The 14858-nt window shown below is 37.6% G+C and overlaps 1 protein-coding gene across 2 annotated transcripts in view; it reads right to left on the bottom strand.

The window, feature by feature from the left end:
* SLC22A15 (solute carrier family 22 member 15) overlaps window positions 1-14858 on the bottom strand; it is a 177311-nt gene that overhangs the window by 15878 nt on the left and 146575 nt on the right. Inside the window, exon 14 of one of the 2 annotated variants that reach the window (XR_013828315.1) lies at window positions 13968-14181. The gene's annotated coding sequence lies outside the window, so the exon portion shown is untranslated. Of the gene's footprint in view, window positions 1-13479; window positions 14182-14858 lie in introns of those variants that run through there. The other variant, XR_013828316.1, reaches the window with a different exon arrangement.

Raw genomic sequence — 14858 nt, 5'->3', positions numbered from 1 at the left:
CACCATAACAACCCCCATCAGTCATAAGCAGCCTGAATACTATCAACCAAGAAGTAAAGAGTAAGCCTTTATCCTCAGCTTGTGTGGGTTTATTTCAAATAATGATCTTGTTTCTCAGTAAATTCTTGCCTTATTACATCGAGTAGCCAGTCATTAGCACTGGAGAGATCCAAGGGCTTCTGGGCTCTTGGCACCAAAAACTCCTTAGATTCCGATTTCCTCTTTAATATCCAATTAAGGGTAAGATTACATAAATCCTCAGCTTCCCAGTTAAGTCTAACTATACCACAATCATTAAATGAGACTAAAATGATCTAAAATAAAAGGCAATGCTGAATGACACTGGGCAACAAATTAATCATACACAGGCCTTACTAAAAAGGAAATGAAAGAAATAGCACAAAGGCTAACCAGGTCTGCAGTTTTTGTACCTCAGCTTGGGGACCCAGGATAGCTCAACATAACTCCTTTTGATTAACTACTTCTAGAAGCTTCCTAAACCAAAATATCTGTTAAAAATATTTCAGGTTAATTGAGACGACCCAGGTAAAGACAGAACAATCCATGGCTGTAATTATGAGGGGATTATAACAGCTTTTGTCCACAAGCTGGGGGCAAAGTAATTATTCTTCATATAGTTTTTAACCCAATCACTCACAGCAAGACTGCTATGTAGGGTGGATAGAAGAACACATAACTGACAAATCTGTCTGCCATTTGGAGGTCTATCAATAAGTAGGTTTCAATCTTTTGATAAGTGAATTTTGAATTTTCTACTTTAAAGCCTTAAGTAAAATCTTTCAGGGTAGCTGTGTGCATTTAAGTTAAGCTGTAGAACACCGAGAACAATTTTCTTCACATTAAACACGGCGCCACACTGAAGAGTTCCAAACCCATGGAAGGGAAACAGAAGGACTGTTTTCATGGTGAGAGAAACACAGACACTTAATTGTCATACAAGGTGATAATAAGTACAACAGTGATAAGTACGAGCAAGACCATTAACGGTGCTAAAGTAAATAAGATCAATACTGCCTGGCAGGTTAAGGAAAACCTCAATGAAGAAGGAACACTTAGACTGAGTCTTGAAAAGTTAAAAAAATTCCATGAGGGAGTTTAGTAAAATGATCTCTATATGAAGATGACATAATCTTGTATATAAAAAATCATAAGGAATCCACACACACACAAATCTATTAGTGCTAATAAACAAGTTCAGCAAAGTTGATGGATATAAACTCAAAACCAATATACTAAATCAGTTAAGTCAGTTTTATTAATATACACTTAGAAATGAACAATCTGAAAATGAAATTAAGAAAATAATTCAATTTATAATAGCATAAAAAAGAATAAAATATTTAGGAATAAATTCAACAAAAGAAGTATAAGACTTGTATGCTGAAAATTAAAAAACACTGACAGAAATTAAATAATACTTAGGTAGGTAGAAAGATATTTCATGTTCATTGAATGGAAGACCTACTATGGTTAAGATGGAAATACCCCCCAAATTGATCTACAAATTCAGCACAATTTCTACAAAAATTCCCGCTACCTTTTGGGGCAGAAATTGACAAGCTGATTTTAAAATTTATATGCAAATACAAGGGACAAAGAATAGCCAAAGAAATCTTGAAAAAGAACAAAGTTGAAGGAATCATGCTTCCTGATCTAAACTTACTACAAAGCAACTATAATCATGACTGTGTGACACTGGCATTAAGTACAGACATCTAGAACAATGGAATAGAATTCAGAGTTCAGGGGAAAAGACCCATATGTCTATGACCAAATGATTTTCAATAACAGTGTCAAGACAATTTGATGGGAAAGAACAATCCTTCAAAAATTCGTGTTGAGACAATGGATATTCATAGGCAAAAGAATGAATGTGGATCCCTACTTCATACCATATACAAAATTAAATAAAAATGGAACAAAGATCTAAGTGTAAGGACTATAAAACTCTTTGAAGAAAATATAGGTGTAAATCTTCATGACCTTGGAATAGCGATTATTTCTTAGACATGATATCTAAAGCACAAACAATTAAAGAAAAATAGATAAATTAAAAACTATTGTGCTTCAAAGATCACTATTAAAATGTGAAAAGATAACCCACAGGATGGGAGAATGTATTTGCAATTTATATTTCTGAAAGAGTCTGGTATCCAGAGTCTATAAAGAAGTCTTAAAAGTCAACAATAAAAAGACAGTTAATTAAGAAATGGCCAAAGGATCTGAATACACATTTCAACAAAGTAGACATACAAATAAGCCAATAAACACATGAAATGATATTCAACACCATTGGTCATTAGGAAAATGCAAATTAAAACCACAGTGAGATGTGACTTCACATCCAGTAGGATGGCTATACTCAAAAAGACAGACAATAACAAATGTTGGGAGGATAAGGGGAAGTTAGAATCCTCATAAATTGCTGGTGGGAATGTAACATGGTGCAGCCACATTGGGAGACAATTTTGCAGGACCTCAAAAGTTAAACAGAGAGTTATCTGATGACCCAGCACTCCTAGGTATATACCCAAGATAAATGAAAACATATGTCCACACATAAATCTGTACCTGAATGTTCATAGCAGCATTACTAATAATAGCCCAAACGTAGAAACAACCTAATTGTCCACTGATTGATGAATGAATAAATAAAATGTAGGGTATCCATACAGTGGAATATTATTTGGCAATAAAAAAGAATAAAATACTGATACATACATGCCACAATATGGATGAAGCTTGAAAACATGCTAAGTAAAAGAAGCCAGACACAAAGGGCCACAAGTTATATGAAGCATCTATAGTAAGTCCATAGAGACAGAAAATAGATTAGTAATTGCCAGTGGCTGGGAACAAGTGGGAACGGGGAACCACTGCCAGTGGGTACAAGGTTTCTTTTTGGGGTGATGAAAATAATCTGGAATTAGAGAGTGGTGATAGTTAATGCTAAAAAAAAACAGTGAATCATACATTTTAAAAGAGTGGATATTATGGTATGTGAATTACATCTCAATAAAAAAATAAAGAAAACATGGAGTCATAACAACTTCCCTAAAGCATATTCTCTATATGTTTCCTGCTACAGGAGTTATCAAAACTGGATTGATAATAAAACTGATACATTTCTGTGTCTCCTCAATCAGTCTTAAAAGATCCTTAAAATTAGAATTTATTAGAAAGATTCTGTTTTCCTAGAGTCCAGCATAATGCTTAGCAGAACGTAGGCTTAAGGTATTTAAGCAACTGGAATGAGTTAGTCGTTGCTGGAATGAGGTGAAAAAGTGGTCGGATTTGAGACCCTAGAGGTCAGCACCGTCCAGATAATGGCTGGGCCTAACATGAAGCGGCATCTGAACTTTGTCCTGTAGGTACTGGGGAACGCTTGAGAGTTTTTAAGCTGGGGAGTAAAATGATAACATTTGCATCTAGAAATAAATCCCTCTGATGGCAGAAAGATGGCAACCAAATAGAGATATTAAGTTAGGAGGCACTGAGTGACCATAGACTTCCAATCAAATGACAAAATATACCCAGGCATCACAAACCCTCCTCTACTCTCACCCCCAAGCCAACTGAATTGACTAATGAAAAATAAAAATATGTTTGTTTTTTAATTCACCTTGGAACTAAGATGTGATATTATCGGTCTGTCACAACCTGCAGAGGGATACAAATTGGAAGACACCGAGAGCCAATTCCCTGTAATGATAGTGAGGATGGGATATATGTTATAGTAGGTAGGTATGGGTTCTGCCAAAACCCATTAATCGCCCTAACTTGGAAAGCGAGGGTAGGATACTAGCTAGAGGAGATGTGCTTCACCTCTCCCACTTCCCAGTTGTGAGGCACCAGTCTCAGAGGCTATTGTATTGGAAGTCTCTAGGTGAGAAGAAGCCCAACCAGATTATAAGCCTGCTAGACCTGAGGGATAAACTAGTAAGAACGGGGATGCATGCAAGTTGACCCCCTGGGGTGGCAGCTAAGCCAAAGAGAAAATTAAATTCAGTAAACCAGACCCTCGTTCACAGGTTTTGCCCAGCCTGAAGGAGACAAATTTCCTCTGCTGAAACAGCCTGCAGCCCCAGCTCTGTCTCCCCTCCATTCGGGTCCTGGGACATTGAATTACTTAGGTAAACTTTGATCAACCATTACCCAAAGATAAAATCCAGGGAGTAAAATTCTAATAGTATTCAGGTGAGGGGATTCTCCAGTAAGAATCCAACAAATTTGCTGGCAAGCATCAGGACTGGATTTGTCCTTTTGGTTCATAAACACTTAATAATTAACGTGGGATTGTGAAAATATTATATAACCTAAAAACATGGAGGAAGAGCGTCATTCAAGACACGGAGCATGAGGATATTTGTGAAAGTACTATAAGAAAGAAGATTTAGGGGGTTTCTGTTTTCATGTTGTATATAAAATTAAAAAAAAAACACATGGAATTGATTAAATCAAAGGCAAAAGATAAAACTCTAAGGCAAGAGGGAGCTGGCTAGACTGAGTTAAATAAAGATTGTGCGAAATATAACAACAATCAAAATGAATTTAAAACAATTAAAAACAGAAAGAGAAGAATCTGCATTACTCTAAGTCAAATTAACCATGTGAACAAAGTTGAGAAACCTCCTCGAATGCAAAGAAAAAGGACAAAAATATTAACATAATGGGAAGATGATGGATATAAAGAAAAGAAAATGGAAATCCTACAGATGGTGCACCATAAGAAGAGAGAAGAAATAAAACAGAAGCAATAATTAAATTAAAAAATAGAAGGCAGCTTCTTCCAATGAAAAAAGACCTGAATCCAGAGGATAAAGGACTCACATGTTCTATACAACATAAATGAAGAGACAAGATTAGTTAGATGTGTCCAGGCAAATCTTTACAATTTAAATGATAAGTAGGGGGCTTCCCTGGTGGCGCAGTGGTTAAGAATCCGCCTGCCAATGCAGGAGACATGGGTTCAAGCCCTGGTCTGGGAAGATCCCACATGCCGTGGAGCAACTAAGCCTGTGTGCCACAACTACTGAGCCTGAGCTCTAGACACCAAAAGGCAAAACTACTGAGCCTGCGTGCCACAACTACTGAAGCCCATGTGCCTAGAGCCCGTGCTCCACAACAAGAGAAGCCACCACAATGAGAAGCCTGCACACTGCAACGAAGAGTAGCCCCTGCTCGCCACAAGTAGAGAAAAGCCCACACGCAGCAACGAAGATCCAACACAGCCAAAAATAAATAAATAAACAAACAAGTAAATAAATAAAATTTACAATAAATAAATAAATAAATGATAAGTAAAGAATTCTACTGTATGCAGGATGGAGAAAAATAACCTTAAAAGGAGCAAAAAATGAGATAGCCTCAGACTTCTCTACAACAATGAGTGACAGACTGCAATCAAGCAAACTGACAAAGTTTTGGGGGAAAATTTTTTTTTTTTTTTTTTTGCGGTACGCGGGCCTCTCACTGTTGTGGCCTCTCCCGTTGCGGAGCACAGGCTCCGGACGCGCAGGCTCAGCGGTCATGGCTCACGGGTCCAGCTGCTCCACGGCATGTGGGATCTTCCCGGACCGGGGCACGAACCCGTGTCCCCTGCATCAGCAGGCGGACTCTTAATCACTGTGCCACCAGGGAAGCCCTTGGGGAAAATATTTTTATTCGTCATGAAGACAGCAAAAATATCCTCAGACATATACGAATTGAGAAAGTATACCACTATGTAGCTATCGTGAAAAATTTACTCAAATTCATGAGGACAACTGGATTTCCACATGCAAAAGAATGAAGTTGGATCCCTACCTTAAACAACACACAAAATTTAACTCAAAATGGATCAACGACCTAAACATAAGCAGAGTAACCATAAAACTCTTAGCAGAAAACATAAGGGAAAAGCTTTATGACACTGGATTTGGCAACAGTTTCTTGGATATGACACCAAAAGCATAGGTGACAAAAGTAAGAAGAAATTGGACTATATCAAAATTTAAAACTTGTGCATCACAGGGAGATCAGCTCCATGCTTTGTGAAAACCTAGAGGGGTGGGATAGGGAGGGTGGGAAGAAGGCTCAAGAGGGAGGGATATGGGGATATATGTATATATATAGCTGATTCACTTTGTTGTACAGCAGAAACTAACACAAGATTGCAAAGCAATTATATTCCAATAAAGACGTAAAAAACAAAAAAACTTGTGCATCAAAAATCATTGTCAAGAAAGTGAAAACACAATCCACATAATGAGAGAAAATATTTGCAAATCATATATCTGATAGGGGAATGATATACAGGATATATAAAGAACTTCTACAACTCAGCAACAACAAAACAATTAAAAAATGGGCAAAGAACGTGAATATCATTTCTCTAAAAAAGATCTACAAATAGCCAATAAGCACATGAAAAGACACTCAACATCACTAATCATTAGGGAAATGCAAAACAAAAGCACAATGAATTACCACTTCACACGCTTTAGGAAAACTGTAATTTAAAAAATCAGAAAATAATAAATGTTGGCGAGGATGTGGAGAAATTGGAACTCTTGTACATTGCTGCTGGGAATGTAAAATCGTGTAGCTGCTGTGAAAAATAGCATGGCAATTCCTCAAAGAATTAAACATACAGTTACTACCTGATCCAGAAATTTCACTTCCGGGTATTGTACTCAAAAGAAATCAAAGCAGGGACTTGGACAGATACTGCACGCCCATGTTCACGGCAGTATTATTCACAACAGCCAAAAGGTAGAAGCAATCCAAGTGCCCATCAATAGATGAATGGATAAACAAAATACGGTACATACAAACAATGGAATGGTACATGACGTTAGAAAGGAGGGAAATTCTGACAACACGCAACAACATGGGTGAATCTTGAAGACATTTTACTGAATGAAATAAGCCAATCACAAAAGGACAAATATTGTACCATCCCACTTGCGTGAGGTACCTAAAGTAGTCAAATTCATAGAGTCAGGAGGTAGAAAAGTGGTTCCCAGGGGCTGGGGAGAGAAAGAAGGGGGATTTTGTGCTTATTGAATAGAGTTTCAGTTTGGGAAGATGAAAAAATTCTCGAGATGGATGCTGGTGATTGTTGTACAACAGTGTGAATGTGCTTAATGCCACAGAACTGTACACTTAAAAATGATTAAAATGGTAGATTTTATGTTATGTATATTTTATCACAATAAAAAAACACAATTCATATAGAAAAAGATAGAAAATATATAATATAGCAAGAAAACACACAAGCCAGAAAACATAAGATGACAGAAGCCCGAAATATCAATTATGACAATAAATATCAGTGGGTTAAACTCCCTTATACACTCGCATATGGAACACAATCATTTCAATTTTCCGCTATTTTTAATAGGCATTGTGACTATGTAGTAATCAAGTAAGAATCTTCATGTACCATTACTAACATTAAGAATAATCATATAAAGCATAAAATACTAAAAGTCCAAAAAGAATTTGGCATAAACACAGTTGTGGTAGGAAGTTTTAACACTCCTCTTTCAGTTCCTGGCAGATCAAGTAGGCAAAAGTTAAAACAGAAACATGAACAGTCTTATCAAGTGCTTGTAAAAAATACGGAAAAATCATGGCAAAGAGAATCTTAAATATTCTAAAAAGAAACTGTACTGACTACATATTTTGACCAGTGCAAAACAACAACAAAAAGTAATAATGATTATATACAAAATAATTCCAACTACCTGGAAATTTTTAAAAAATAATTAAAAACAACAGAAACACAAAGACACTTTAGTTAATCTCATCAAGTAAAAAGAAGACAATTACAATATACAAAATAGGAATCAGAAAGATATAGTCACAGACATAAAGAGATTACTCTGTTAAACCACATACCAATTAATTCAATACCTGAATAAAGTGGATAATGTCCTAGAAAAAAATTAATGAGGAAAATCGACTCAAAAGAAGTAAGAACATTTTAAGGGCAACCGCTACAGAAGAAATGATAAAACTGTTAAGAAGGTGCCAGGCTCAACTTACTGGTGACTCTCTTAAACTTCCAGGGAATATACAGTTCTCATAAATTTTTTTACAGAGCACCAGAAAAATATAGAAAATAATTCTAGACCCATACATCTAGACTTTACAAATGAAAACATTTGTCATTTTTTGCTACTGATTTTTTTAAAAAAGTATAATTGATGTAATACTACTCATAAAGTTGAAGTCTCCTTACTTTCTGCCTTTCCCAAGCCCCACTCCCTCCCACCCACCTCCCTTCTTCTGCCTGAACAACCCTGACCATGCACGAGCTCTGGATCCTTACGGGCTCTGAGATAAAGGTGGCATTTTTAATCTGTGGGGATAATATGAACCACTGAGATGAAAGAAAAATGCTCAGCTATTCAGGAATAAAAAAAAAAAAAAGCCAGGCTCCTATATCCTTTCATACACCAAAATAAATTCCAAGTAAATGAAGGAGTTACATATAAAAACAAATCACAAAAGAAACCAGAAGAAAAAGGAGATTAACATTTATCTAAACTTGTGTATATGAAGAACATATGCTGAAGGTCCTGAAAACTTTAAATAAAAATTAAAAACTTCAAAATTAGAAAACATAATTCCACAATATAGAATAAGCAGAGTATCCGAGTAGGCAATCCATAGAAGAATAAATACAAATGGTTATTAAACATTAAAAAAAAACCCGGGACTTCCCTGGTGGCGCAGTGGTTAAGAACCCGCCTGCCAATGCAGGGGACATGGGTTCGAGCCCTGGTCCGGGGAGATCCCACATGCCGCGGAGCAACTAAGCCTGTGCACCACAACTACTGAGCCTGTGCTCTAAAGCCCGCGAGCCACAACTACTGAAGCCCGCGCACCTAGAGCCAGTGCTCCGCAGCAAGAGAAGCCACCGCAATGAGAAGCCTGCACACCACAATGAAGAGTAGCCCTGCTCACAGCAACCAGAGAAAGCCCGCGCTCAGCAACGAAGACAGAATGCAGCCAAAGATAGATTAATTAATTAAAAAAAAAAACCGATTACATGTCTAATTACAAAAACATGCAAATTAAATTCTAACGATGAGACACTCCTTCATCTGGCCCATCCCCCAATTTGATAATCTGGCAAAAATTAGAAAAAGGTAATACTGCTTAGAAGCCTGCTGGAAATGTGGCCCTCATGTATTAACAAGGGCAATGTAAACTGACAGGACAATTTTCATCAAAACTTTAAAGAATCCTGCCCATTGACCCAATGAGTCTGCATCTTAAAATGTATATGAAGGAAACATAAGGGGTATGCCAACTCTCTGTATGCCTCATTTATAATAGGAAACAATGGACATAAACTAAACAACAATTGGATGCTGGCAAATAAGTTACAATTCATCTATATGATGGAATACTTTGTAGCCTTTAACAGTTATACAGTAAAAGAATATTTAATAACAGAAAAATGTTTGTGATATTACAGATAGATAGAAAAAAATAGGTCATAAAACATTACCCATACATGTAGAAAAAGTTAAAATGGTCTTCACTGGGTGGTGGGAGTGCATACAATTTTTACTTTCCACGTTACCTTTCTTTCCATTGATTTTTTTTTTAAAGTTAACGTACTGATATTTTTATAATCAGAGAAAAGATATACAAATAATAAAATTCAATATTCAGAGTGGATGGCATTGAGATTGCTCAGGGTGAGTATATAAAGTGGAAAGGGAAAAGGGCAAGGGATAGAACCCATGTGAACAACTAGATACAAATGAGTGGTTTGTTTGTTCTCAAAACAGTAAGACCTATCCATCAACCTTAAGGGTGGTCCACATATTGTAATTGAATTTGCTTCCTGTTCCTTCACCTAAGGCTCCCTTGAGTTTCAATGATTTAAACACAGATGACACTCTGGCCAGAGCACAGTCTTCCTGAGCACACCTACAGCCAGAAAGAATCCTCAAGAGTCATCCCCTCTCCCTATAGCCCAGGGAATGGTGCAACCGGTGTTCGTGGCTTCCTCTCCCCAGTTCCCTTATAGAGATCTAGATGGGAAACACACACAAACACACACACACACACACACACCCCCTAATTGCCTCTCTCCCACACTTACCTTTCCAAGCTGGTTCCAAAAGGGAAAGAGAAGATCTGCCGTCCAGGGCTACAGGAAATTGATTTTATAGTCCTTCCTCTCCTCCCACCAGGAGGCTACCAGTCTCCTCCCCAAACCAGGATTCCTCAGGAAAGTGGGAGGGGAAAGGGGGAAGGGAGCTTACAGATCTTCAAGGAAGATAAGAAGGAAGTGGTCTTACAAAAGTCTTCTTTCCTCAGTTACATGATTAGGTGGCAGATGAACTGGACCAGACTGAAAATGTTTCCTTGAAACGTTCCTCATCAATTTCATTTTTGGAAAAATATATGGCACCATGAGAGTTCACTTTATTTTTAAACATTTTAAAAAATGTGTGTATTAAATCCTTGTTTTAACATCTTCGGCAGTTTCTAGGTAGTAGAATTTATTGAAGCCCTCCTACTTGGCAGCTGGAGTTTTACATACACATTACTTAGTAATCAGCATAAGGACTTATAATAAAAATGGTATTATTAATATTTCATGTTAAAGAAAAGGAGAATGAGGAAAAAAATCTCTCTTGATTCTAAAACCGTATTCCTGCAATACTGTGACGATTTCAGAGGGTACTGAAAATATCTTTGGGGAATATTCTGAACTACTCCAAAGCTAAAAGTTAGTAAGAATCAAATAAAGTTTAATGAGGAATGTGGGGGAAAAAATGGTGGCAGACGGGAAGGCCTGGTCTTTACACTGGACTTTTAAGTGATAAAGGGAAAGAGTATTTACAAGAGGAAATGTTTAGGTGTCCCTTTGCTGATAGCAGCACGCTTACTCTCCCCAGATAACAGGCTTTTAGCCTGTTAATTAATTTTAATTGTTGGCATAATTAAAAGCATAGGGTGAGGGACAGCTCAAAAGTTCCGTAACTTAGACTTCCTTGAAATCACTATCAAAAGTCTCAGCCTGTGACCTCACTGCTCAAGAAATTTTTCATTGAAAAAGAAATCCATTTCTGACACTAGCAAGTTTCCCAAACTTGGCTCCCAGAGGCTGTCTCAATTTCACCAAGGCCTTTGCATCTTTGTAGTACTTAAATCCCTCTGGGAAGGCTCACAGCTTGAGAAACCCACCTCACTGATCTTTGAGGACTCCAAGCCAATGACAATGCCTAGTACACAGTAGGCGCTCAGTGAATTTTTCTTGAATATATTTGGTGAAATGGGAGGTTAATAGTTGCCCTAAAGTGAATAATGAAAGTAACCTCAAAGGGTACTCCATAGATACGGAGAATTTTTCCACCTTCTCTAGAAGATCATAGCTGGATTTCGCCCATTAGTGAGGAGTCTGAATCTTGATGGGCTTCTGAATCCACATTTTTGACTGACAAATGTATTCCTTTACTGATTTAATTGTGGAGAGAAAAAAAAAAAACCCTCAATGGTTCTAAAATACAGGGAGAATCATTAACTAATTAGAATCCTTAAAATGCTCTGCCTCCAGAAAGAGCCTAATCAAAATGTCTGGGCCTTGGCATAAGACATAATGGGATCTAGACCTAACGCTGCCTCTTATTAGCTGTGACCTTGAAAAACTTATGTAATGCCCCTAAGCTTCGTTGTTTTCATCAGCAGAGCAAGAATTATACACTACCTGATAGAATTGTTGTGAGAATTTTAAGACATAACCACAGAATGTATTGACATGGTGACATGGGACATGGTACTCAATGCATAGTAGTTATAATTACCATCATCAGTATCATCAAACAGCCTATGGAAAATATAAGGCCTGGCTAAAATTTAAGAGCCCCTCTAGAATTGTAGCGGTATAGCTCAGTCACTTAAGAAATGACCTCTGGTTGGTGGGAAGGTAAATTGATACAGCCACTATGGAGAACAGTACGGAGGTTCCTTAAAAAACTACAAATAGAACTACCATACGACCCAGCAATCCCACTACTGGGCATATACCCTCGGAAAACCATAATTCAAAAAGAGTCATGTACCACAATGTTCTTTGAAGCTCTATTTACAATAGCCAGGACATGGAAGCAACCTAAGTGTCCATTGACAGATGAATGGATAAAGAAGATGTGGCACATATATACAATGGAATATTACTCAGCCATAAAAAGAAACGAAATTGAGTTATTTGTAGTGAGGTGGATGGACCTAGAGTCTGTCATACTGAGTGAAGTGAGTCAGAAAGAGAAAAACAAATACCTTATGCTAACACATATATATGGAATCTAAAAAAAAAAAAAAAATGGCTATGAAGAACCTAGGGGCAGGACAGGAATAAAGATGCAGACGTACAGAATGGACTTGAGGACACGGGGAGGGGGAAGGGTAAGCTGGGATGAAGTGAGAGAGTGGCATGGATATGTATATACTACCAAATGTAAAATAGATAGCTAGTGGGAAGCAGCCGCATAGCACAGGGAGATCAGCTCGGTGCTTTGTGACCACCTAGAGGGGTGGGATAGGGAGGGTGGGAGGGAGACGCAAGAGGGAGGGGATATGGGGATATATGTATATGTATAACTGATTCACTTTGTTATAAAGCAGAAACTAACATACCATTGTAAAGCAATTATACTCCAATAAAGATGTTAAAAAAAAAAACAGAAAAAGAAAGAAATGACCTCTGAAGTCAGATAATCCAGGCTTTGCCAACTATTAGTTGCCTGATTTGAGGAGGTGACTTAACTAGGGCCTCAGTTTTCTCAACCAAAAAATGGAATCCATCGTATACGTTTCATAGTTTTCTTCTGAGGATTCGATGTACCAAGAAATAGAAGCTGTTTAGAGTGATGCTCAATACATGTTCTTTCTTTTAACCCAGCACCAAGAATAGGACACAGCACTTAGTAGGTACTCTAAATATTTTATGAATAAGTAAATGATTTTTTTCCCTGAAATAATCTTTTGAATACAAAGAAACTAAGGAAATCTTTTGATCTTTTGTGCACATCTTCCTAGGATAAACTTGAAGCTATCTGGGTGGTTTGAAAAAAATTTAAAGACATACAAAGCCTAGGTGGTCACTCCACTTCTCATTGGATGTCATTTTATGACACTTTTGTCAACAAAACTTGTTAATGATTCTATACCTCTGCTTAACTCAAATACTTTGTTCCACAAGACAAAACAACACTACCTTTGCTCTCTGATTTTTTCCCCAAATTCTCTGCTGCTGTCCAGGTCTTCAACTTTTTACCAAGTCATTCTTTCCTTTATCAGTTAAATCCTTATCAAGCCTCATCTCTCTCCTGATGGACTGGATTGGGAAGATAATAAATTCTTTCCCTGTGAGAAATGCATCTGCTATGCTCTGACTCTGCTTTGATATTGGCAAATCAATCATTATAGAATTCTATAGCTCAACAGCATCTGAATGCATTTTCTGGCCTTGAAGATGCTTTGGAACCTACTTATCAATAATAAATAGTTTCTGGATATGGCAGGACGGAGAAGTCAGTACAACTAGCATAACTGTCCAGCATTGCCCTTAGGCTTTACTCTGAGTTGTTTTCAGGTATTTATCCATTCCTCTGACAAAGCATTCCTCTGATAAATCAAGGAAAACTTATATTTTAGTCAACATTAGAGCCAGCTTCTGAATCACCTAGCAAACAGGAAAAGTCTATAAACTCAATGATAAAAGTAGATTTGAGGCTGTTACCTGTGGTCTGGGTCCAGCTTCTCTTGATAATGACTAGGTTTTCCCATAAAACTTACAATTATACACTGATGACTCCAGCAGGTCTCATCTACTCAGAAAACTTGAATGACACACACTTAAGACACCTGTGATAAGCTGAATACTGGCCCCCAAAGATATCCACATGCTAATCACCAGAACCTGTGAATGTTACCTTTTACGGCAAAAGGGACTTCGCAGATGTGATTAAGGATCTTGAAGTGGGGAGATGAGCCTGAATCATCTGGGTAGGCCTGATGTAGTCACAAAGGTCCTTATAAGAGGGAGGCAGAAGGTCAGAGCCAGTAGAAGGCCGTGTTAGACAACAAGACTGGAGTGATGTGGCCAGGAGCGAGGAATGCTGCAGCCTCTAGAAGCTGCGAGAGAAGCTGCAAGAGACAAAGGAGTGGATATTGCCCAACACCGCCCCCCCCCCACAAGAACTCAGGATAATACAGCCCTGCTGACATCTTCATTCTAACCCCTTACGATTCACTTCGTTGTCTAACCTCCACAACTGTAATAGGATAAATCTGTGCTGTCTAAAGTTTGTGGTATTTTGTCATAGCAGCAATAGGAAACTATTATAACGCCCGATTACTTCTGTAAACTAAAAAGGGTCTTGGGAGTCTTTATGGGAAAGTTAGTTTGATTGGCATTTCTTAACCACCCATCTATTCTGCTGCCATTCTGCCAGTAAAAGCAAAATCCTCTTCTTCCTCCTCTCTCTTGGTTATAGTATCTATTCAGAGGAAACTATAATGGAAAACTTAATGACAATAAATAGTGCGGGAAGGATATTATTTGAAAGTGAACTGCTGCTCTCTACCAATTTTCTTCCCTGTTAACTTCAGAATTAAGTTTTCCAATCTAACTGCTGCATTAGAGGCAAGCAGATCATAGACCTAACAATTCACTTCAGTTCACCATTCTTCTATTCTGTATTTTCCAGGAAATTAGTGGGGGGAGATGTGAGACTTTAAAATATTTGGGGATCATCGTCAACCTGTTTCCTTAAGAAAGATCATCAATATGGTGAAACGCTGCCCTTGATGTTACTAGTATT

Source organism: Stenella coeruleoalba, assembly GCF_951394435.1.
Source record: "Stenella coeruleoalba genome assembly, chromosome: 1".
Taxonomy (NCBI): Eukaryota; Metazoa; Chordata; class Mammalia; order Artiodactyla; family Delphinidae; genus Stenella; species Stenella coeruleoalba.
Note: the sequence above shows the minus strand (reverse complement) of the source record. Positions and strands in the feature narration are given on the sequence as shown.